The following is a 22,944-nucleotide window of genomic DNA, read 5'->3' as shown; positions in this document are numbered from 1 at the left end:
TTCTATAAAATAGATGGTCCTATTTAATTCAAAATGGGGCCAGCCAATCAATCAACTTTCTGAAAAGCAATTCATCCTAAATGTTTATAAATAACCAAGTTTAAAAAGGAGATAGTACAATAACACTGTTCATTTTGTTCTTTTAAAATTTCTGCAGAAATGTGTTACATACAGAATGGTGAGAACTTTAAATGAATCCAAACCACTAAAACCAATTATACTTCAAAGAAGATGAGGTAAAATTGTACCGGCCTACTTGACTTCTCTTGTCACTTACCATAAATTCAGGCAGCAAAATTTGTGCTTTTACCTGAAGTCTCAAATTTTTGTGTCTCTTTCTTAAAGCAATATCCAAAGTTTGACTAAGCATTACACTGCCGGAAAGAAAAAAAAAAATCATCTTAAACCTCATCAATTCTTACAAGCTAACATCACATTATAAATATTTTTTGGATAACAAACTTTTTGTTTGCAAGTCAATAAGATCACAGACATTTATAAATACCTATCCAAATAAACTCTAAACTCCATCATACCTCACCTGTGATAAGGACAATATACATTCCTAAAATCAATTGAATGATTGTCCCCAAACCAGAGGATACTTAGAATTAGAGGTAAAGAGCATATAAGATTTTAAAAGATAACTAATGTGGAAAGTGAAATACATTCATCACTAAGCAATTCCGCTCTACTTTTTAAAAAAAATATTTGAATAATTTAATTTTTGTAACTTAATGACAATAACGTGATGGAATTCAATCTGATTCTCAGAATAATCTTGCAAAACTAGCCTCAAGAATTACCAAAAGAGCTCTTTTTCACTGGCATGTTGGAGGTTGTAGCCTGCATGAGGATGAAGATGAACATCTCTTTCCCAGACCCTGACTGCCAGAAACTTACTGAAGTGGACGATGAACACAAACTTCGTACCTTTTATGAGAAGTGTATGGCCACAGAAGTTGCTGCTGATTCTCTGGGTGAAGAGTGGAAGGGTCATGTGGTCTGAATCAGTGGTGGCAATGAAAAGCAAGGCTTCCCCATGAAGCAGTGTGTCTTGACCCAAGGTTGTGTCTGCCTGCTGCTGAGTAAGGGGCATTCCTGCTACAGAACAAGGAAGACTAGAGAAAGAAAGCACATATCTGTTCAGGGTTGAATTGTGAATGCCAATTTCAATGTTCTCAACTTGGTCACCATAAAAAAAAAAAAAGCATGGAGGATATTCACCAATACTGCTGTGCTTTGTCACCTGGGGCTCCAAAGAGCTAGCAGAATCCATAAACATTTCAATCTCTCTAAAGAAGATGTTCTCCACCACTAAGTTGTGAGAAAACCCCTAAACAAAGAAGAGCTCTGGAACCAAAGTGCCCAAGATTCAACGTCTTGTTACTCCATATGTCCTCCAGCACAAACTTTGGTGTATTGCTCTAAAGAAACAGGGCACTAAGAAAAATAAGGAAGAGGCTGCAGAATATATTGAACTTTTGGCCAAGAGAATGTACGAGGCCAAAGAAAAACTCCAAGAACAGATTACCAAGAGACAGAAGCTGTTCTCTCTGAGAGCTTTTACCTCTAAGTCTGAGTCCAATCAAAAATGAGATTTTCTGGGAGGAGAAAGATGGCGGAGGAGTAGGAGACCTAAATTTTGTCTGGTCGCAGGAATTCAGCTAGATAGAGATCAAACCATTTTGAACACCTACGAACTCAACAAGAGATCAAAGAAAAAAAATAGCAGCAACTCCCTGAACAGAAAAGTGACCACTTTCTGGAAGAGTCTATCCCTTCATCATAGCTAACCTTATTTTTGGTACATATATATAAGATGTTCTCTCTTTAAAATTTTGGGATACAGTTTCTTCAAACAGACCAAAATATACCCTAAATCTCTGGTCTATGGCTTAGTTCTAGTCTCCTGCCTGATCACATTCTCTCCCTTTCTTTTTTTAAATCCTCTTCTTTCTTTATTCAACCAACTTCGGATCAATTCCTTTTATAAAATCTTTTATAATTTTCATCTTTATAGTCATATTCCATCCCTTCACCGTGTTTACCCTTATTTTTGTATATATATAAGTTTTTCTTTCTTTAAAATTTTGGGAGGCACTTTCTTCTAACAGACCAAAATATGCCCAAAACCTAGTGTGTGGCACTGATCTATGCACCAGCCTGATCATATTTGATCATATTCTGTTTTTTTGTTTGTTTGTTTGTTTGTTTTTATCTTTTCCGTTTTCTTTCTTTCCCTTTCTTTTCCCCGGTTTCAGGTTTCCTCTGACTTGTTTAGTGTATATTTTTGTGGGGTCATTGTTACCCTGTTAGCATTTTGTTCTTTCATTCATCTGTTCTCCTCTGGACAAAAGGACAAGATAGAAAAAAAATCACCTCAGAAAAAAGAAAAAGAGACAGTACCGACTGCCAGGGACCTAATCAATATGGACATTAGTACGATGTCAGAACTAGAGTTCAGAACGACGATTATGAAGATACCAGCTGGGCTTGAAAAAGCATGGAAGATATTAGAGAAACCCTTTCTGGAGAAATAAAAGAACTAAAATCTAACCAAGTCGAAATCAAAAAGGCTATTAATGAGATGCAAATAAAAATGGGGGCACTAACTGCTAGGATAAATGAGGCAGAAGAGAGAATCAGCGATATAGAAGATCAAATGATGGAAAATAAAGAAGCTGAGAAAAAGAGAGATAAACAACTACAGGATCACGAGGGCAGAATTCGAGAGATAAGTGATACCCTAAGATGAAACAATATTAGAATAACTGGGATCCCAGAAGAAGAAGAAGGGGGGGCAGAAGGTATATTGGAGCAAATTACAGCAGAGAACTTCCCTAATTTGGGGAAGGAAACAGGCATCAAAATCCAGGAGGCACAGCGAACCCCCCTCAAAATCAATAAAAATAGGTCAACACCCCGACATCTAATAGTAAAACTTACGAGTCTCAGAGACAAAGAGAAAATCTTGAAAGCAGCTCGGGAGAAGAGATCTGTAACCTACAATGGTAGAAACATTAGATTGGCAACAGACCTATCCACAGAGACCTGGCAGGCCAGAAAGGACTGGCATGATATCTTCAGAGCACTAAATGAGAAAAATATGCAGCCAAGAATACTATATCCATCTAGGCTGTCATTGAAAATAGGAGAGATAAAAAGCTTCCAGGACAAACAAAAACTAAAGGAATTTGCAAACACAAAACCAGCCCTCCAAGAAATATTGAAAGGAGTCCTCTAAGCAAAGAAAGAGCCTAAAAGTAACATAGACCAGAAAGGAACACAGACAATATACGGTAAGAGTCACCTTACAGGCAATACAATGGCACTAAATTCACATTTTTCAATAGTTACCCTGAATGTAAATGGGCTAAATGCCCCAATCAAAAGACTCAGGGTAACAGATTGGATAAAAAAAACAAGACCCATCGATATGATGTATGCAAGAGACTCATTTTAGACCCAAAGACACCCCCAGATTGAAAGTGAAGGGGTGGAAAGCCATTTACCATGCTAATGGACACCAAAAGAAAGCAGGGGTAGCAATCCTTATAGCAGAAAAATTAGATTTAAACCAAAGACTATAATAAGAGATGAGGAAGGACACTATATCATACTTAAAGGGTCTATGCAACAAGATCTAACAATTGTAAATATCTATGCCCCTAACATGGGAGCAGCCAATTGTATAAGGCAATTAATAACAAAAGCAAAGAAACACATCAACAATACAATAATAGTGGAAGACTTTAACACCCCTCTCACTGAAATGGACAGATCATTTAAGCAAAAGATCAACAAGGAAATAAAGACTTTAAATGACACACTGGACCAAATGGACTTCATAGATATATTCAGAACATTCCATCCCAAAGCAACAGAATGCACATTCTTCTCTAGTGCCCATGGAACATTCTCCAGAATTGATCACATCTTAGGTAACAAATCAGGTCTCAACTGGTACCAAAAGATTGGGATCATTCCCTGCATATTTTCAGACCACAATGCTTTGAAACTAGAGCTCAATCACAAGAGGAAAGTCGGAAAGAACTCAAATACATGGAGGCTAAAGAGCATCCTACTAAAGAATGAATGGGTCAACCAGGAAATTAAAGAAGAATTTAAAAAATTCATGGAAACCAATGAAAATGAAAACACAACTGTTCAAAATCCTTGGGATGCAGCAAAGGCAGTCCTGAGAGGAAAGTATATAGCAATACAAGCCTTTCTCAAGAAACAAGAAAGGTCTCAAATACACAACCTAACCCTACACTTAAAGGAGCTGGAGAAAGAACAGCAAATAAAGCCTAAACCCAGCAGGAGAAGAGAAATAATAAAGATCAGAGCAGAAATCAATGAAATTGAAACCAAAAGAACAGTAGAACAGATCAATGAAACTAGGAACTGGTTCTTTGAAAGAATTAATAAGATTGATAAACCCCTGGCCAGACGTACCAAAAGGAAAGAGAAATGACCCAAATAAATAAAATCATGAATGAAAGAGGAGAGATCACAACCAACACCAAAGAAATACAAACAATTATAAGAACATATTATGGGCAACTATATGCCAGCAAATTAGATAATCTGGAAGAAATGGGTGCATTCCTAGAGATGTACAAACTACCAAAACTGAACCAGGAAGAAATAGAAAACCTGAACAGACCTATAACCACTAAGGAAATTGAACGAGTTATCAAAAATCTCCCAAAAAACAAGAGCCCAGGGCCAGATGGCTGCCCAGGGGAATTCTACCAAACATTTAAAGAAGAATTAATACCTATTCTTCTGAAACTGTTCCAAAAAATAGAAATGGAAGGAAAACTTCCAAACTCATTTTATGAGGCCACCATTAGCTTGATCCCAAAACCAAAGACCCCATCAAAAAGAATTACAGACCAATATCCTTGATGAACATGGATGTAAAAATTCTCACCAAAATACTAGCCAATAGGATCCAACAGCACATTAAAAGGATTATTCACCACGACCAAGTGGGATTTATCCCTGGGCTGCAAGGTGGGTTCAACATCTGCAAATCAATCAATGTGATACAATACATTAATAAAAGAAAAAACAAGAACCATATGATCCTCTCAATAGATGCAGAAAAAGCATTTGACAAAGTACAGCATCCTTTCTTGATTAAAACTCTTCAGAATGTAAGGATAGAGGGTACACACCTCAATATCATAAAAGTCATCTATGAAAAAGCCACAGCGAATATAATTCTCAGTGGGGAAAAACTGAGAGCTTTCCCCCTAAGGTCAGGAACATGGTAGGGCTGTCCGCTACCACCACTGCTATTCAACATAGTATTAGAAGTCCTAGCCACAGAAATCAGACAACAAAAAGAAATCAAAGGCATGCGAATTGGCAAAGAAGAAGTCAAACTCTCACTCTTTGCAGATGATATGACACTTTATGTGGAAAACCCAAAAGACTCCACCCCAAAACTGCTAGAACTCATACAGGAATTCAGTAAAGTGGCAGGATATAAAATCAATGCACAGAAATCAGTGCCATTCCCATACACCATCAACAAGACAGAAGAAAGAGAAATTAAGGAGTCAATCCCATTTACAATTGCACCCAAAACCATAAGATACCTAGGAATAAATTTAACCAAAGAGGCAAAGAATCTGTACTCAGAAAACTATAAAATACTCATGAAAGAAAGTGAGGAAGACACAAAGAAATGGAAAAACGTTCCATGCTCATGGATTGGAAGAACAAATATTGTGAAGATGTCAATGCTACCTAGAGCAATGTACACATTTAAAGCAATCCTTATCAAAATACCATCAACTTTTTTCAAAGAAATGGAACAAATAATCCTAAAATTGGTATGGAACCAGAAAAGACCCCAAATAGCCAGAGGAATGTTGAAAAAGAAAAGCAAACGTGGTGGCATCACAATTCCGGACTTCAAGCTCTATTACAAAGCTGTCATCATCAAGACAGTACGGTACTGGCACAAACACAGACACAGAGATCAATGGAACAGAATAGAGAGCCCAGAAATGGACCCTGAACTCTATGGTCAACTAATCCTCGACAAAGCAGGAAAGAATGTCCAATGGCAAAAAGACAGTCTCTTCAACAAATGGTGTTGGGAAAATCGGACAGCCACATGCAGAAGAATGAAACTGGACCATTTCCTTACACCACACACAAAAATAGACTCAAAATGGTTGAAAGACTTAAATGTGAGACAGAAGTCCATCAAAATCCTAAAGGAGAACACAGGCAGCAACCTCTTCGACCTCAGCCGCGGCAACTTCTTCCTAGAAACATCGCCAAAGGCAAGGGAAGCAAGGGCAAAAATGAACTATTAAGACTTCGTCAAGATAAAAAGCTTTTGCACAGCAAAAGAAACAGTCCACAAAACCAAAAGACAACCGACAGAATGGGAGAAGATATTTGCAAATGACATCTCAGAGAAAGGGCTAGTATCCAAAAATCTATAAAGAACTTATCAAACTCAACACCCAAAGAACAAATGAGCCAATCCAGAAATGGGCAGAAGACATGAACAGACATTTTTCCAAAGAAGACAGCCTATTGGCCAGCAGACACATGAAAAAGTGCTCAACATCGCTTGGCATCAGGGAAATCCAAATCAAAACCTCAATGTGATACCACCTCCCACCAGTCAGAATGGCTAAAATTAACAAGTCAGGAAACGACAGATGTTAGCAGAGATGCAGAGAAAGGGGAACCCTCCTACACTGTTGGTGGGAATGCAAGCTGGTGCAGCCACTCTGGAAAACAGTATAGAGGTTCCTCAAAAAGTTGAAAATAGAGCTACCTTACGACCCAGCAATTGCACTACTGGGTATTTACCCCAAAGATACAAATGTAGGTATCTGAAGGGGTATGTGCACCCTGATGTTTATAGCAGCAATGTGCACAATAGCCAAACTATGGAAAGAGCCAAGATGTCCATAGACAGATGAATGGATAAAGAAGAAGTGGTATATATACACAATGGAATATTATGCAGCCATCAAAAGGAATGAGATCTTGCCATTTGCAATGACGTGGATGGAACTGGAGGGTTTATGCTGAGTGAAATAAGTCAATCAGAGAGAGACGTGTATCATATGACCTCACTGATATGAGGAATTCTTAATCTCAGGAAACAAACTGAGGGTTGCAGGAGTGGTGGGGGGGTGGGAGGGATGGGGTGGCTGGGTGATGGACATTGGGAAGGGTATGTGCTATGGTGAGCACTGTGAATTGTGTAAGATGAATCACAGACCTGTACCTCTGAAACAAATAATACATTATATGTTAAAAAAAAAAAAAAAAGAAGAAGAAGATAGCAGAAAGGGAAAAATTAAGGGGGGATATTGGAGGGGGAAATGAACCATGAGAGACTATGGACTCTGAGAAACAAACTGAGGGTTCTAGAGGGGAGGGCAGTGGGGCAATGGGTTAGCCTGGTGATGGGTATTAAAGCGGGAAGGTACTGAATGGAGCACTGGGTGTTATATGCAAACAATGAATCATGAAACACTACATCAAAAACTAATGATGTAATGTATAGTGATTAACATAACATAATAAAAAAATTAAAAAAGGTAAAAAAAAAAGAAAATGGCTAGATGCCTCTGAGAGGCATCTGTTTTCTTCCAAGCCTGAAATTTCCCTTGAAAAGCTGCCTAAGAAAAAGTAAAATGCTATCACTTACCATTCATTTAATTCATTAAAATGGGAGGCAGAATAGTGATGCAGTTGAAAGCATGACCTCTAGCATCAGAAGTCTGGGTTCTATGCCTGGCTTCACCATTTACAAGCTCTAAAATCTTGGCCAAATTAGATTCTCTGTGCCTCTGACAAAATGGAGATATTAACAGCTCTTACCACATATGAATAATAAGTAAGTTAAACCATGCAGTTCACTTAGAAGAGTGCCTTCTACTTAGTAATGGTCGAGAAGTGTTGACTATTAATATTAATGTAGATTTTCCAGCAGCCATTCTCTTCCTCTGCCTTTACCGTTTAGCAGTTTGACTCAGCCTTATAGCATCAAACCAACAGTCCCACTAGGACTTCGGACTTTGTTCAAGACCGATAATCTTTTAGTTACATAACTCAGCCTACTCACTAGTGCCAAATATTTATCATGTTCTCATTATCCCCCAGCCTCCTGCCTGCTTTATTCCTGGATCCCAAATACACCAGGACAAATATGTGTATATACACTTGTATCCCTCCCTCTGTCCTTTCTTCCCAAATTCAAATCTCAAGGTGACTCCATTCTACTCACTAGCAAACATGCTTCACACTTTCTTGAGCCAATATGCAATCTCTATAATTGCCCTGTTAAAAATGTCCTCTGGACAGCCACATGATAGGAATATATCAACCTTTATCTTCCATTTCTCCTTCAATAGCCATGTATTTTCTTACTTTCCCAAATGATACCTTCACACCGATTCTTCATCCTCAATCTTCTCTGTTTGCTTTTTTCTTCAATCAGATCACACAACTGCTCGAGACTGCACACCCTAAAAATATTTCCTTAAGTCTGTTACCCTCTCTAGCTAATATCACAATGTCACATTTCTCAAAAGTGTGGTCTAAATTCCCCACCTCCACTTCTTCACCTACAAATACCTTTACATCTGACTTATGTTTCCATAGTCTTTTGGATGCTTTCTTTCAAACAAAAAGCATAGGACTCTTGGAAGGGCAACAGGTGTGGGGTGTGCATGTGTGTTTGTATTCCTCATCGTCCTATGTCTCTATAACATTTGATATTGTGTCCTCTGCTTTATTGTTGAGATGCTTTTTGCATTGTGACACTGCACTTTTCTCTCCCTTTCTGCCTCTTGGACTCAAAGTGAATAGGTTGCCTTCAATTGGCTCATTTTCTTGCTTAAATGATTTACTCTTTTGCTGAAACTTCCATTATCATTTTAGGTTATCATTTGTAACTGTTTTGATTTATGTATGGCTTTTGCTTCCAATTGTTAAAAAAGTATTTAATTTATTTTGAGAAGCATTCTGTTTGCCACATTTCTCAATCTCTTTAGCCTCCTCCTAATGAAGGATGACCTATATGTGGTAATGAATCACCTTGTTCTTGACTTGATCTGAGTGTCCTGTGGAAGATGTGACCCAGAACTGTTACAGCTCCCATCCTGAATTTCCTTTTTTCCAGCGTCATTGAGGTATAATTGACAAATATAATTATATATATTTAAAGTGTACAATGTGATGATTTCATATATGTGTACATTGTAAAATATTTACCATAATCAAGTGAACTAACATATATATCACCTCACAGAGTTACCTTTTTGGGTGTGTATGGTGAGAATTCTTAAACTATACTCAATAAATTTTAGAGTTCTTATCATCTAAAAACCAGAATCCTGACTCTAGGCCCTAATCTTAGATCCCAAAGAATGCTTCTTACAGGTTTTTGATAACATACCTGGAGAATTGGCAGAGCTGGTATGGCTGCTAAAATGTTCTATGTCCTATGTTCTATGAAATCATGGGTATTTATTTTAATATATGTGAACTTGTACAAGGTTGTGAGATTATGTAAGCTATTGATTTCATCTTTTGTTAATCGAGTAGAAAAATACATATATAAATGTATATCTACCAGGCATTGACTATAGGATTCTCATAGAAACACAAAATTTTATTGCAATATTAATGAGAGAGAAACCATTGAGTCCCATTTTACAAAATGAGGAGACATTTTCCAAAGTTGTACTTTTAGTTAATTTTCTGAGGCTTACCTCTGTTTCATATGACTCAGTTTCTTGTACTGACTACTAAACAGACTGACCATCTTTAAAGTGAACATTGTAAGGTTTCTCAAGGAAACTTTTAATTATATTTTGAAATAATATGCTTCTTTCATGTAAAGATGAATATCAATGTTTTAACATGCAAAGGGAAACTGCAGTCAATATATGATTTTTTATTCTATACATCCCTTTTTTAAGGAATACCTTTTATGCCTTCATTGAGGTATAATTTAGATACTATAAACAGCGCCTGTTCTTAAAGGCGTACAGCTTGGTGAACTTTGACAAATGTATACACCCATGTAACCACCATATCAAAATACAGACCACTTCCATTCCACACAGAAGTTCCCATGTGGCCCTGCCACATTTAAATTTAATCAACAAAACTGTCAAAAACAGAGGAAGAAAAGTGTGGGATAAAACTTACTCATTGTAAAAGAAAGTCGAGTCAGCATACAATAGAAAATCAGATACAAACATTTATTTGGGCCATATATTATAGCTGAAGAAAAGAATAGCAAGAGAGAATAAAGCTTACCTGAGTAACCTAACAATCAAGGGAAAGACGAAAAAGACATCATTATCTAACACTAGAAAATATATCAATGTAGTATAAGAAACAACTTTTCTTACCCCTCCCCCCACTTTGGGAGTGCCATTAGTCACTGGGAACAAAGTAATAAATGATATGGTCAACAACAATTTTAATTGAAATGCAGGCATTTGACTTTCTCATATTTTTTTTTTTTTTAGTAAAATCCAAGGGCATAGTGTTGGGAAGCATGAACCAGGGACGTAAAGGGACTGTCCAGTTATGTGGTCTGGTTATCAAGTTTCATGGGGATTTGAATTAAGATAAGGAGAAAGCATCGTCTTTAGGCCGTCTCTTTTAAATAAAGCATTGCCTCAGTGGGCTGTGTAACAGAAGCGGGTCACGCACAATTTAATATCCTGGTTGCCAGGTATGTGGGCAGGATTCTCCCCCACCACAATGGAAGTGGGCAGTGGGAATATCTGAAAGGAGATACTTTTCTCTGAAAGCAGTGGTTTGTGTGCTCACACACTCTTACCTGCTTCCCAGGAGCAGAAACAAAATGCTACCCCATAAAACAGGGAAGAGGTTCTTTTGACATTCCTGTGACTGCTGCTTGCATTTTGAAGAGAAACGAATGTGTCTCAGTGAGCACAGGGCACCAACTGACAGTCAGTGGCCGATGTTTGGTTCTTTAAAGAAGGCAGGACACCTCATGGTCAAATCCAGTTGTCTTGGTTTCCTGGGTACCTGCATCCTTAGCAGTAGTCATGCCAGAGCAGGACTGACCCTTGTGTTCATTGGGTCCAGAGTACCATGAGTAAACTGAGCTTTATCTAAGAATATCAGTCACTTTATACTTCTTTATATACTTGAAAATTATTCCAGCTTCCTCTGAGAAATCCTGGTTGGCTGTTAGAGAGATACTATCTGATTAATGATACCAATGAGTTACAGCTAATAGAATTTTCATTGAAAATAGCCACTGAATCCAGGATGCTGAGAGGAGAATTAACAGATGTTAAAAGAGGGAACCACTTGTTTAAAAAAAAAAATCTTTGTCCAAATGGATTAAAAATGTCTTTTGCAATCCCAGTTAGGAAGAAAAAAGGTCAGACAACTTCTTTGAGTAGGCAGCTCAGTGTTTTCATGTGCCATAAATGCAAGTAGGAAAACAGTGGTATAAATAATGTCTCTAGTCAAGGAATTTTTCAAACAAAAGAATGGTAAAATGAACAGTATCACTGATAATAATATTCTTCTCTTTTCTAAGTTAGAATATTTGCAATAGAAAGAATGTTTTGTGTGTTAGGATTCATGTTCTTAAAGTTAAGCCCGGCTTAGATGAGAAAATTAATCAAATTTGCAAGTTATTCTCGGTTTTGCAGTCTGGTTGCTTGAAAGTCTCTGAATAAACAAATCTGTGTCTCTACCTAAAATAGTAAATAAACCCTTGATATATTATATTATTAAAACTGCAGTATGGAGGATAAAAACTAATCCTTGGGATTAGACACTGAAATTCATAATAAAATATTTTTTTCCAGTAGCATTGTGGTTATAATTACAACAGCATTGTTAACAGAAAAAAATTGTTCCCTAGTGGTGGTCTCTACTTTAGGTTGGATGGAAATTTTTATGCCTTTGAGGGGCAAAGAATTCATTATTCAGATGTATAACATCAGAAATTCAAGTTGTAGAATGATATTTTACCTAGATTATCCATTTGTCTCACAACTGGGAATTAGTAAAGTGTGGTTCATCCATTCTGAAACATTATAAAATCATTAAAAATTATTATTACAATGTACACAAGTTTGAGTAACTTTGACAATGTTTATCCTTTCTTTTTCAGCAAAAATAATCTACAAAGCTCATATTAACAATGACTAACTCTGAAAAATAAGGGACTTTTCTTTTTGCCATCTGTTCAAAGTCTACCACAATAAGCATGTATTATTAATATCAAAATTAAACCTATACAGTATAACACAAACATTCAACACTTTGTATTTTGTAAATGCAGGTTTGTTCCAGATTCCAATCCATTCAACACATGTTTTCCTTTAGAAATTGTCCCTACATCTCTTAATCTGGAGCTTGCAATTTACATAAGACTGAATATGCTGGTAGCTGCAGAAGGGGGCCTGGCTCAGGAGCACACTGCAGCAGAAATCTGGTTGTGTCTCGGTTTAAAAAACTGGGTGACTACTGAGCCACATCTGCTCAGGGGGAGGTATATGCATTCTTGTGGGGAGGGGAGAGTTTTAATTTGCACAAAGAAGCAACACGCATTAGCAAGGGTCTTAACAAATGAGTTTTCTATATGGAATGATATTTTTCTTTCTAAGCAATTTAGATGATAATTTCCATAACTGAGAAGCCATTTCTGGATAGAATTCCTAATTCTGGGGGTGAGGAGGAGGGTTACAAATGCAAATGAAAAAGGTAGCCATCTACTGTGGGTTTCAAATAATTTGGACTCTGGATATGATGCTAGGTGAATGTGACTGAAGGCATCAAATATGTTTTTGAGTGTTTTAATCAACTGCATGGTCAAGACTAACCTGTGTGCTTAACCGGCAGAACCAAACTCTAAGAGATAGATGGGAGGAGCTCCAGAATGGGGCAAGCAAGGGATGGGAGACAATCAGTGAAGATGTAGAAGAAATAGCCATCCAAAATAATGCAAGTGAACAAAGCCTTAAAAGTTTTAAACTTTGTGTTTACATAGAAATGATGCTATTTAGAAGGAACAAGTCTGTATTTTTTTATTTTTTTTAACTTAACAAGGATTTATTCACAGGAATACATGTAAGTAGAGAAAAATAACAGAAAAGCTAAACAAATGAAATGAGGAGGATCCAAACCAACTTTCACTCTGTAGCTGTTTACTTGCACCCTGTGTGCATATATCTAGGGCACAGAGGGCCACCAACATGCGCCAATACAGTGTAGGAACCCTGCATTACATCCATTAACTTAAACATATCTTTAAGATCATGATTTGAAAAAAAAAAAGAAAGCTTAGAAGGCAATACGTTGAGTGGGAATAAACATTGAAATAGAGCAATCATGTCTTCAACTTCTACAATTGTCTTTATGTGCCGACTAATATTTATGCAGCCTCTTACAGATCTTTTACCATGTATTGTAAGTTTTAGCAGTTCTGATAACATCACTAGTAGTATATAACCATGCAGAAAGCACATCACACTGACAGCACATGGGCAAAGATTCTGCACAGGTATATCAGCTTTCCACTTTGTGCAGGTTACACACGATACAATATCAATCTTACTCCTAACAAGATCCTAAAAAGGTATTTCAAGGCCTAGCTGTAAACTACAGTACTTTATATCTATATTCTTAATAAAAATAAAAAATCCACAAATCTTAAAAAGGAATTTTAAATGCAGGGCTATATTGAATTGGTAAACTGCAACACAAACTGGCGCAACAGAGGTAAATGAATACCAGTCTCACTCTATGTGATGCAAGCATGCTACTTTCCCACTAATTTAAAGTACTTTCAATCACTATGAGCCAGAATGCATGCCTGAACCTTAAACTGCACTTTAAAAAGAACGTCTTGGCCTAGAAATTAAATCTAATGACGTACAACCATCAAATTATATGCACTACATTAATGTTATAATGCAAAATCAAGATGTCAATCTTTAGTCTGATATGCCCAACCCCATTTATTCCTCCCTCCCTGCCCGCCCTACAAAGGTAAAAGGAGTGACTCATTTGTCATTTCACAGGGTGCTTCATTGTCTAAATTTGTTTGTTTTATTTCCAACTTTTTTGGGGGTACCTTAAATTGTAACTTCCAAGAACCTGCTTCTACTATGGGTAGGCAAGCTGATTTTAATTCTATTAGTTTCATTTGTGTAGTTCTTCATCAGCATGCAAAAACAAGGCCCCAACACGTGGGAAAATTTATAAAAATCTTTAAATTAAGGGGCAAAAAAAGCTTCTTTACTGTTTGTAACCCCCATTCTTAGGTTTCCTTTATTGTGCGCTATAGAATTTTTCCTCTTTCTTATTATCCCTATGCATCATTTATGTGGTCCTTGTTTTGGTACAATTCCCCCTAATATTCCAGGATGTACTGTTTTGTGAGTAGACTGAATAGGTTTTGTTTTTTTGTTTTGTTTTGTTTTGTTTTGTTTTGTTTGCTTCTTCACATCCAGTGCAGAGTTGTAATTGGAGACAGATTTCCACCCACAAAGTCTCCGGATGTTAAAACGTTTCCCAACATCGACTTAATACAGTGACGGCAACACCTGCCTCCCGCCCCTGCCAGTAGGGTTGGGATTGTACTGTATTCCCTACTGGTTTACCCTTCCCCCCTGTAAAGGGTAACATTTTCCCTGGGTGCAGAGGCTCCCTCATAGTCTCCAAGACTGAAGGACCTCTAATTATGGGACTGCAGCTTAAGTGTATGAGATTAAACACCGTAAAAAGCTGCAAGACGCTCTTTTAAGGGAAGCGGAAACTGGTTAGAGAAACGCCTCCAATTTTCATCCCCAACTTGATTTTTAAGTCCATGAAGGATCTTACAGAACATGTCTCTCAGATCATCTTTTGGGTTAATCCACGATGCAACAGCATCATGAGAAAATATAAACTCTTGGATTACTCCACTGGGATTCACACTGATCATGGTACAAATCCCACGAAATGCTGAATCCTTTTCCTCACTGTCTGTTATGTTTCTCAGAGGGTGCACCAGGGTCTTATAAGCTGCTGTAGCATGGGGGCCACCTCTTGAGGACAGACGTAACCAAGACGACCAATTATTATTGCTGTATTCTCTAACGACGTCTTTGGTGTGTTGGGTCTGTTAATGATTTCTACAAGCTGGTGCAACACCATAGGAATACAAGGCTGCATCTCTATACCCATTTGAATGGAGATTTCTCCAATTGCCCATGTGGCATTATTGCACTCTGAAATGAACTCTGGATTTAGGTTGGTTCCCAGTATAGGCATGAAATCAGCTATACAAGGCTTAACATGCTGAAAGCAAGCTTTCCTCAGGTCACCTAACAGGGCGAAGGAACTCTGTCGAACTTCTGGCATTTTATCCTGCATGCATTGATACATTAGCGTTAGAATGTTACTTCGGGCTACTAGCTGTTCAATGTTGCCTCCAAGTCCTTCAGCCAGGCCACTGAGTAAATCAAGAGCCACTATCAGAAAATCTTTATCAGGAGCCTCATATTGATCTGGTTGAGCATTGTTCAGCATGGCTTGTGCAAGAGTCTTCTGTACTAGGTTTACACAACGCTGGTACACAGGTTCACAGTATGGAAGGAAACCAGACTGCAGGGCTGTGGCAACTGAAGATAGGCACTCGAGTAAAGGGAAGAGATCTTTATCTTCATCCTTTAACATGTTCCATTTCTGGATCAGTGGAGGCATTAGCATCTGAATATATTCCGGTTTGTTTAAATGATGTCCTACTGAATCTGCTAAAGTCCCTACGGCATCATAAAGAATGAGCAGGTTCTTATGCTGGTATTTACTAAAGGCGAAGACCAAGGTATCAAGTATATGAGCAAGGTAAGGAACAAGTTCCGTACAAGCCTCCTCTTCTAAGGTAGCAAAGGCACTGCAGGCAGCTTCTTGTACTCTCTTGTTGCTGTCCAGGATTCGCTTTAGCAATTCTGTCATTAATGGCTTCAGGTACGTATCGGGGGGCTGGCTGACTACCCAGTGTGCATAGCGGCTAAGAGTCCAGCACGTTATGGAACGCACAAGAGCTTTTTTATCAGAGAGGCACTGAATAAGGTGAGGAATGAGCTCAGGCAGGTATGGAATCATGCCTTGCATACAACCTTCAGCAATTGCTCCTAAAACCAAGATGCCGGATTCTTTAACAACCCATTCATGATGAAAAAGTAATTCTTTCAAAAGGGGCAAAATGTGTGGCAAAAGCTCATCACGATACACATTTGCAAGAACATCTAGGGCAGCAGCAGAACATTTTCTTAAATTCCCGTCAGAAATTGTATCATCATCATCAATTTCATCGTCGTCGTCATCTGCCTCTTCAATTCCATCTTCATCATGCTGCTGAGCCACTGTCCTTGATCAATGAAAACGTGGCCTTATATCCTGTTCACTATCAGGAATTGTTTCATCTTCTTCAACATCACCCTTAAGTAGGATAATATCTATATCTGAGTACTTCATGCCATTCACTAATACAGGAATCAATTTAGGAAGATGCCTTACGAGTGAGTACATCTTTGCATATGGGTTGCTCAGCCAAAGTGAGCCAGAATTCACAGGCTTATAAAGCCACATTTTCATCTTGATCTTGCGTCCTCTGTAGCATGTACTCAACTATGTTATGCATGTGAGGAAGCAGGCGATCCATTTGAACTTCAAGCAACATCACAAGTGCCTGGCACACATTTTTCCGTACCTCTGGTTCTTCGTCACCAGCCAATGCAAAGAGGTTCTCAATAAAAGAATCAATGTGCAACATCAGAGCTTGAGTCCTACTGATGATAAACTGATTGACACATGCAACAGCATGAGACCTTATTTTTGGACTACTGTGCTTGAAGAACTGTAAAAATTTGGGGATCATGATGTCAAGAGGACGATCTAACACATCACTATCTAAAATCTCAGCAGAATCTTCACAGATCTGAAGGGCGCCAGATGCTCCTTCACAAGTGTTGTAATCTTCAGAATCCAATAGGCTACAGAGTTTCGGTAGGAGGTCAGGCCAATTCTGCAATTCTCCTTTGGAGGCTATGGTTGAAATCAAAATACCTACAGTGGCTCTAATCAAAGGAGAGGAGTCACCAATATTGTTTAAACATTCACTCTTAATAAAGTCTGTCACACCATTTGGGAAGTTCTGAAAATGTGCTTTCACGCTATTCTTCAAAATGAGACCACTCAATGATCTTGTGGGTTCATCTTCAGATTTTAATTTTGTAAGAACAAAAATTAGGTAGTTGTTAAAATCTGGTTATTGATTGAGTTGTTCCAGTTTTTGTTGCACGGTTCTCTGGATGGTGGTGCTGGGGACTGGGACTCCTTCAGCAGCTGCAGGATTCGCTGAAGCCCTTGCTCGTCAGGTTTCCACTCATATTCCATCTTGGTTTGCTGCTTGGGGTGCCCCAAAAGAAGTCTCGGACGGCGAAACCCCGGGGAACTGATCCTAGCAGCTCGGCCGCCAACGTCTGGTGCTGCTGCTGCCGCCGCGGCCGCCAACCGCAAGGACGGAATAAATCTATTTTTAAAGAATCCTGCCTGCAGTGTTCAAAAATGTTTCTTCATTCCAACTAACTTAAAATATAGAAAATAATACATTCGTTTGACGGCACATTTCAAAACATTTATATTTTCCAGATAATGACTGCAAATATTTTAAAAGAACATCATAAAACTCATTAGACAGGCTGTGAAACATAGAGAAGTTTAGGAATGATTAAAGCACCATTTTTCTCCTTCCTATAACTCTTCAGCTGACTAAGAAGAAGTGGATTCAAAATTTATATAAAAGTTCAGTAGGAGCACCTGGGTGGTGCAGTGGGTTGAGTGACCAACTCTTGGTTTCTGCTCAAGTCCTGATCTCAGGATCCTGAGATGGAGCCCCACATCAGGCTCTGTACTCAGCACCAAGTCTACTTAAGTTTCCGTCTCTCTCTCTGCCTCTCCCTCCTTCTCTCTCTCAAATAAATAAATAAATCTTTTAAAATTTTTTTAAAAATAAAAATTCAGTTATGAAATATTTGCCCTTATTCTCCAATATAAAAAATAGAGATATTCCCAATGTTTGCCTCTTTGCTTTAATATATTTTCTGGAAGGAAGAGTACTTTGAAAAACAGCATTTAACATAATGTTCAGAGTGCAAGGAAACTCTCAGACCTATGCCCATTCACAACCATGGTTTTGATGCAAATTCTGTTTATTATAAGAATTATGTTAAAATATCTCCCTTATGCAAACCCTTAACCATTCTAACCTTTCTAACTCATTTATATACCTTTTGCAAGAATCCTTTCTTAATATTTTCAACCACATCTTGATTGAAATTCTGAGGATGGCATGCAGGTAGCAACATGCTCATTTCCAATTTGTTGACTTTATCTGGTTTCTTTTGAGAACTCTCAGTTATTATAGGCATCACACAAAATGTTAGATGCCACCCAATGGTGCATTGTACTCTTTGCTTGCGAAGGCACCATTTTACAGTAGGTGTAAATAAAAATTGATTAGAAAGTTACCATCTGGAACTTCATATCTGTCTTCAATGAATGACCTTCATGACTTGCAGACTATAACAGTCTGGCATTCTATGAAAATATTCAAAAGGCAAAGTCAAGTTATATTTTTGACTGCATAAAACTCTTGCAGTTTTCATTTCAATTGACTTGTAAAGTGTATAAAAAGTGAAAATATTGCAATGAGGTTTAACAAGTAAATGGTAAATTATGCACTCTCTCAGCTACTAGGCAAATTTGCAATGCTGTGGAACATTTAGCACTTTCTCTTGGATAGCACTTGACATTTCATATGCAGATGAGTCAATAGCTTTAGTGAACTTTTGCCTAACCTATGACTTAATACACAAAATAAGCAATGAAAATTGTCCAATTGCTTAACCAATCTGTATGTAGGAGAAAAGCCAATTGACTACTTTATATGGAACACCATTTCCAGTCATGTCACTCAGGGTATTCCTACTCAAGGGTGAGCAAAGAAATGCTCATTTTTATTTCAAATTAAAATGTTTCATGCATTCAATTAATTCTTCACATGAAAAGTGACTATAAGATCCCAAGCAAACAAATGAATATAGTTTTCCTGTCACAATTAATGGATAACCCTTTATTATCTTGCAACAGTTCCCAGCCATCGGCATTAATTCTGGCTGTGTCAAAAGACAAGAATCATTTTCCAATTTTTAAGAAGTTGAAATCAGCCAAACCAAAATTACTGTCATTGCAAAATAATTTATTTTTTATCTAAACCTATTTTTCTTCTGGTTTACAGATCTTGATGCAGAATCAGCTTATATCAGGGGATCAATTTGAAATTATATATCTAAGTTGCCATAGGCACACAACTTTAACATTTTCAGCATTAATTCCATACTCAGTTACTTAGACTTTGAAGTCCATATTCTTCTAAGTTGATTTCAAACATCTTGACACTATAATAAAATAGTATAGTAGAGGTAAGAGAAATCAGGTTTCTCTTTTCAAGAAAAAATTTAAAAAGTTAAAAGGAAAATAAAGGAACAGAGAGAGAGAAAGTGGCAGGCATCAGACTCTTCCAGTTTCATTCTCAGTAACGATGTTGTTCCGGTCGGGGGGCTCTGTTGCCCTAAGTTCTTCCAATACGTCAACGCACATCCCCAGGCCATTAATTTGTTTATCATCATTCGTGCCTCACATCACATTTCTTTCTACCCTCCCTCACTGCAGCACCTCTTTGGGTCCCAATAACTGTATTTATCACCATTCCTTCTCTTTTTTCCCATTCTTGCTTAACAGATCTCCCAGGGGATAAAAGGCCTCCATATAGCACTTTGAATTTTTGACTGTCTTATCAAATTATATCACCATTTAATTAGAAAAGGGGAGGACAGGTACAGGATAATAAGTATTTGTATTTCAGGAAAGTCAATGGGAGAAGAGTAATTTCCTGGTTTCAGAGCAGACCAAAGAAAACATCATTCCCCCAAAGGTCAGGCTAGCACACAAAGCTTAAAAAAATAACAATCATAATTTACTGCTAAATTGATGATATGGTTCATATATGTTGGGTCATATGCATCCTATGAGTATTTCTCTAAATATGATTATTATTGACTTGGTTTTCCTTACCATTAATAGTGATAAAATTTAGAAGTTCATACCAAACAACAATAGGGAACTAAGAAAAATATCATTACTTGAAATTACTAGCTATTATATAATAAGTTCATATATTTAATAAAAAGGATTGCATGGAGCACTGGGTGTTTTACACTAACAATGAATCATGGAACACTACATCAAAAAGTAATGATGTACTGTATGGTGACTAACATAACATAAAATTTTTTTTAATTTCATTTTAATCAGAAAAAAAAAAGGATAGCAGGACTACATCAAACTAAAAAGCATCTGCACAGTAAAAAACCCATAACAAAAAGAAAAGGCAAACTATAGAATGGGAGAAAATATTTGCAAATCATCACTGATGAGGGATTAATATTCAAAAGATATAAAGAATGCATATAGCTCAATAGCAAAAAAAGGAAAAAAAACCCAAACAGTCCAATTTTAAAATGGACAGAGGATCTAAATAGACATTTTTACAAAGGCATACAAATGGCGAAGAAGTACATAAAAAGGTGCTTAATATCACTAATTATCAGGGAAATTCAAATCAAAACCACAATAAAATAGAACCCCACAGAGACACCTGGGTGACTCAGTCATTAAGCGTCTGCCTCTCTCTCTGTCAAATAAATAAATAAAAATTTTAAAATATATATATATATATATATATATATATATATATATAAATAACCTCACACTGTTAGGATTTCTATTACCAAGAAGACAAGAAATAACAAGTGTTGGTGAGGATGTGGAGTGAAGGGAACCCTCATACAGTATTGGTGGGAATGTAAATTGGTGTAGCTACTATGGAAAACAATATAAAAATTCCTCAAGAAATTAAAAATAGAACTACCATATGGTCTAGTAATTCCATTTCTGGGTATTTATCCAAGAGAAATAAAAACACTAACTTGAAAAGATATCTGTACTCCCATATTCATTGCAGCTTTATTTACAATAGCCAAGACACAGAAGCAACCTAAGTGTCCATTCATGGATGAATGGATAAAGAAAAGGTGGCATATATATACACAATGGAATATCATTCAGCCATAAAAAAGAAGGAAATCTTGCCATTTGCAACAACATGGAGGACGTTGAGAGCATTATGTTAAATGAAATAAGTCAGAGAAGGACAAATACTGTATGATCTCACTTATATGTGGAATCTAAAAAAAAACATGAATGCACAGGTACAGAGAACAAATTGGTTGTTGCCAAAGGCAGGAGCTGGAGTGGGCAAAATGGGGGAAGGGGTCAAATGGTATAAATGTCCACTTATTTAAATAAGTCATGAGGATTTAACATACAGCATGGTAACTATAATTAATAATACTGTGTTGTATATTTTTATCTAAATTCCAGTTAATTAACATATGGTATATTAGTTTTAGGTGTGCAATTTAGTGGTTCAATACTTACATAAGACACCTGGTGCTCATCACAAGTACACTCCCTAATCCCCATCACCTATTTAATCCATTTCCCCTCTGGTAACCATCAATTTATTCTCTATACTTAAGAGTCTGTTTCTTGGTTTGTGGGTCTCTCTCTCTCTCTTCTTTCCCCTATGATCATTTATTTTGTTTCTTAAATTCCACATATGAGTGAAATCATATGGTATTTGTCTTTCTCTGACTGACTGATTTCACTTAGCATAATACCCTCTAGCTCCATCCATGTCATTGCAAATGGCAAGATTACATCCTCTTTTTAAAAGATTTTTATTTATTTATTTATTTATTTTAGAGTGAGAGACAGAGTGCAAGCGGGTGGAGGGGCAGAGGGAGAGGGTGAAAGAATCTCAAGCAGACTCCCCACTGAGCACAAAGCCCAGCACAGGGCTCTATCTCATGACCCTGAGATCATGACCTGAGCCAAGGGCTGAGTAATATTCCATTTTGTGTGTGTGTGTGTGTGTGTGTATACATATATACCACATCTGCACAACAAAAGAAGCCATCAACAAAACCAAAAGACAATCTATGGAATGGGAGAAGATATTTTCAAATGACATATCTGATAAAGTGTTAGTACCCAAAATATATAAAGAACTTATAAAGTTCAACACCCAAAAAACAAATAATCCAGGTATAAAATGGGCAGAAGACATAGACATTTTTCCAAAGGAGACATACAGATGGTCAACAGACACATGAAAAGATGCTCAACATCACTCATCATCAGGGAAATATAAATCAAAACTAAAATGAGATATCACCTCACACCAGTCAGAATGGCTGAAATTAACAACACAAGAAACAACAGGTGTTGGTGAGGATGCAGATGAAAGGCAACCAACCCTCTTACACTCTTGAGGGGAATACAAACTGGTGCAGCCACTCTGGAAAACAGTATGGAGGTTCCTCAAAAAGTTAAAAATAGAACTACCCTGGAACCCAGCAATTGCAGTTCTAGGTATTTACCCAAAGGATACAAAAATACTAATTTAAAGGCACCCATGCTCCCCAATGTTTATAGCAGCACTATCAACAATAACCAAATTATGGGAAGAGCCCAAATGTCCATTGACTGACAAATGGTTAAAGATGTATTGTATATTTGAAAGTTCCTAAGGGAGTAGATCTTAAAATTTCTCATCACAAGAAAAAGAAATCTGTAACTATATGTGATGATGGATGTTTACCACTTACTCTGGTGATCATTTTGCAATATATATAAATATTGAATCATTATGTCTTATAATGGAAACTAATATTATATGTCAATTGTACCTCAATGTTTTTTAAAAAGCAA

The 22,944-nt window shown here is 37.2% G+C and overlaps 2 pseudogenes; one reads left to right on the top strand and one right to left on the bottom strand.

Annotated features, from left to right (window-relative positions):
- The first annotated feature begins 856 nt into the window (after positions 1–856).
- LOC141373390 (small ribosomal subunit protein eS6-like) lies at positions 857–1,598 on the top strand (annotated as a pseudogene).
- Positions 1,599–14,634: 13,036 nt separating this feature from the next.
- On the bottom strand, positions 14,635–17,549 carry LOC112820914 (transportin-1 pseudogene; annotated as a pseudogene).
- Positions 17,550–22,944: the final 5,395 nt, after the last annotated feature.

Source organism: Callorhinus ursinus, unplaced genomic scaffold, assembly GCF_003265705.2.
Source record: "Callorhinus ursinus isolate GAN/ISIS: 27379988/994484 unplaced genomic scaffold, GSC_fseal_2.0 scaffold1, whole genome shotgun sequence".
Lineage (NCBI taxonomy): Eukaryota > Metazoa > Chordata > Mammalia > Carnivora > Otariidae > Callorhinus > Callorhinus ursinus.
Note: the sequence above shows the minus strand (reverse complement) of the source record. Positions and strands in the feature narration are given on the sequence as shown.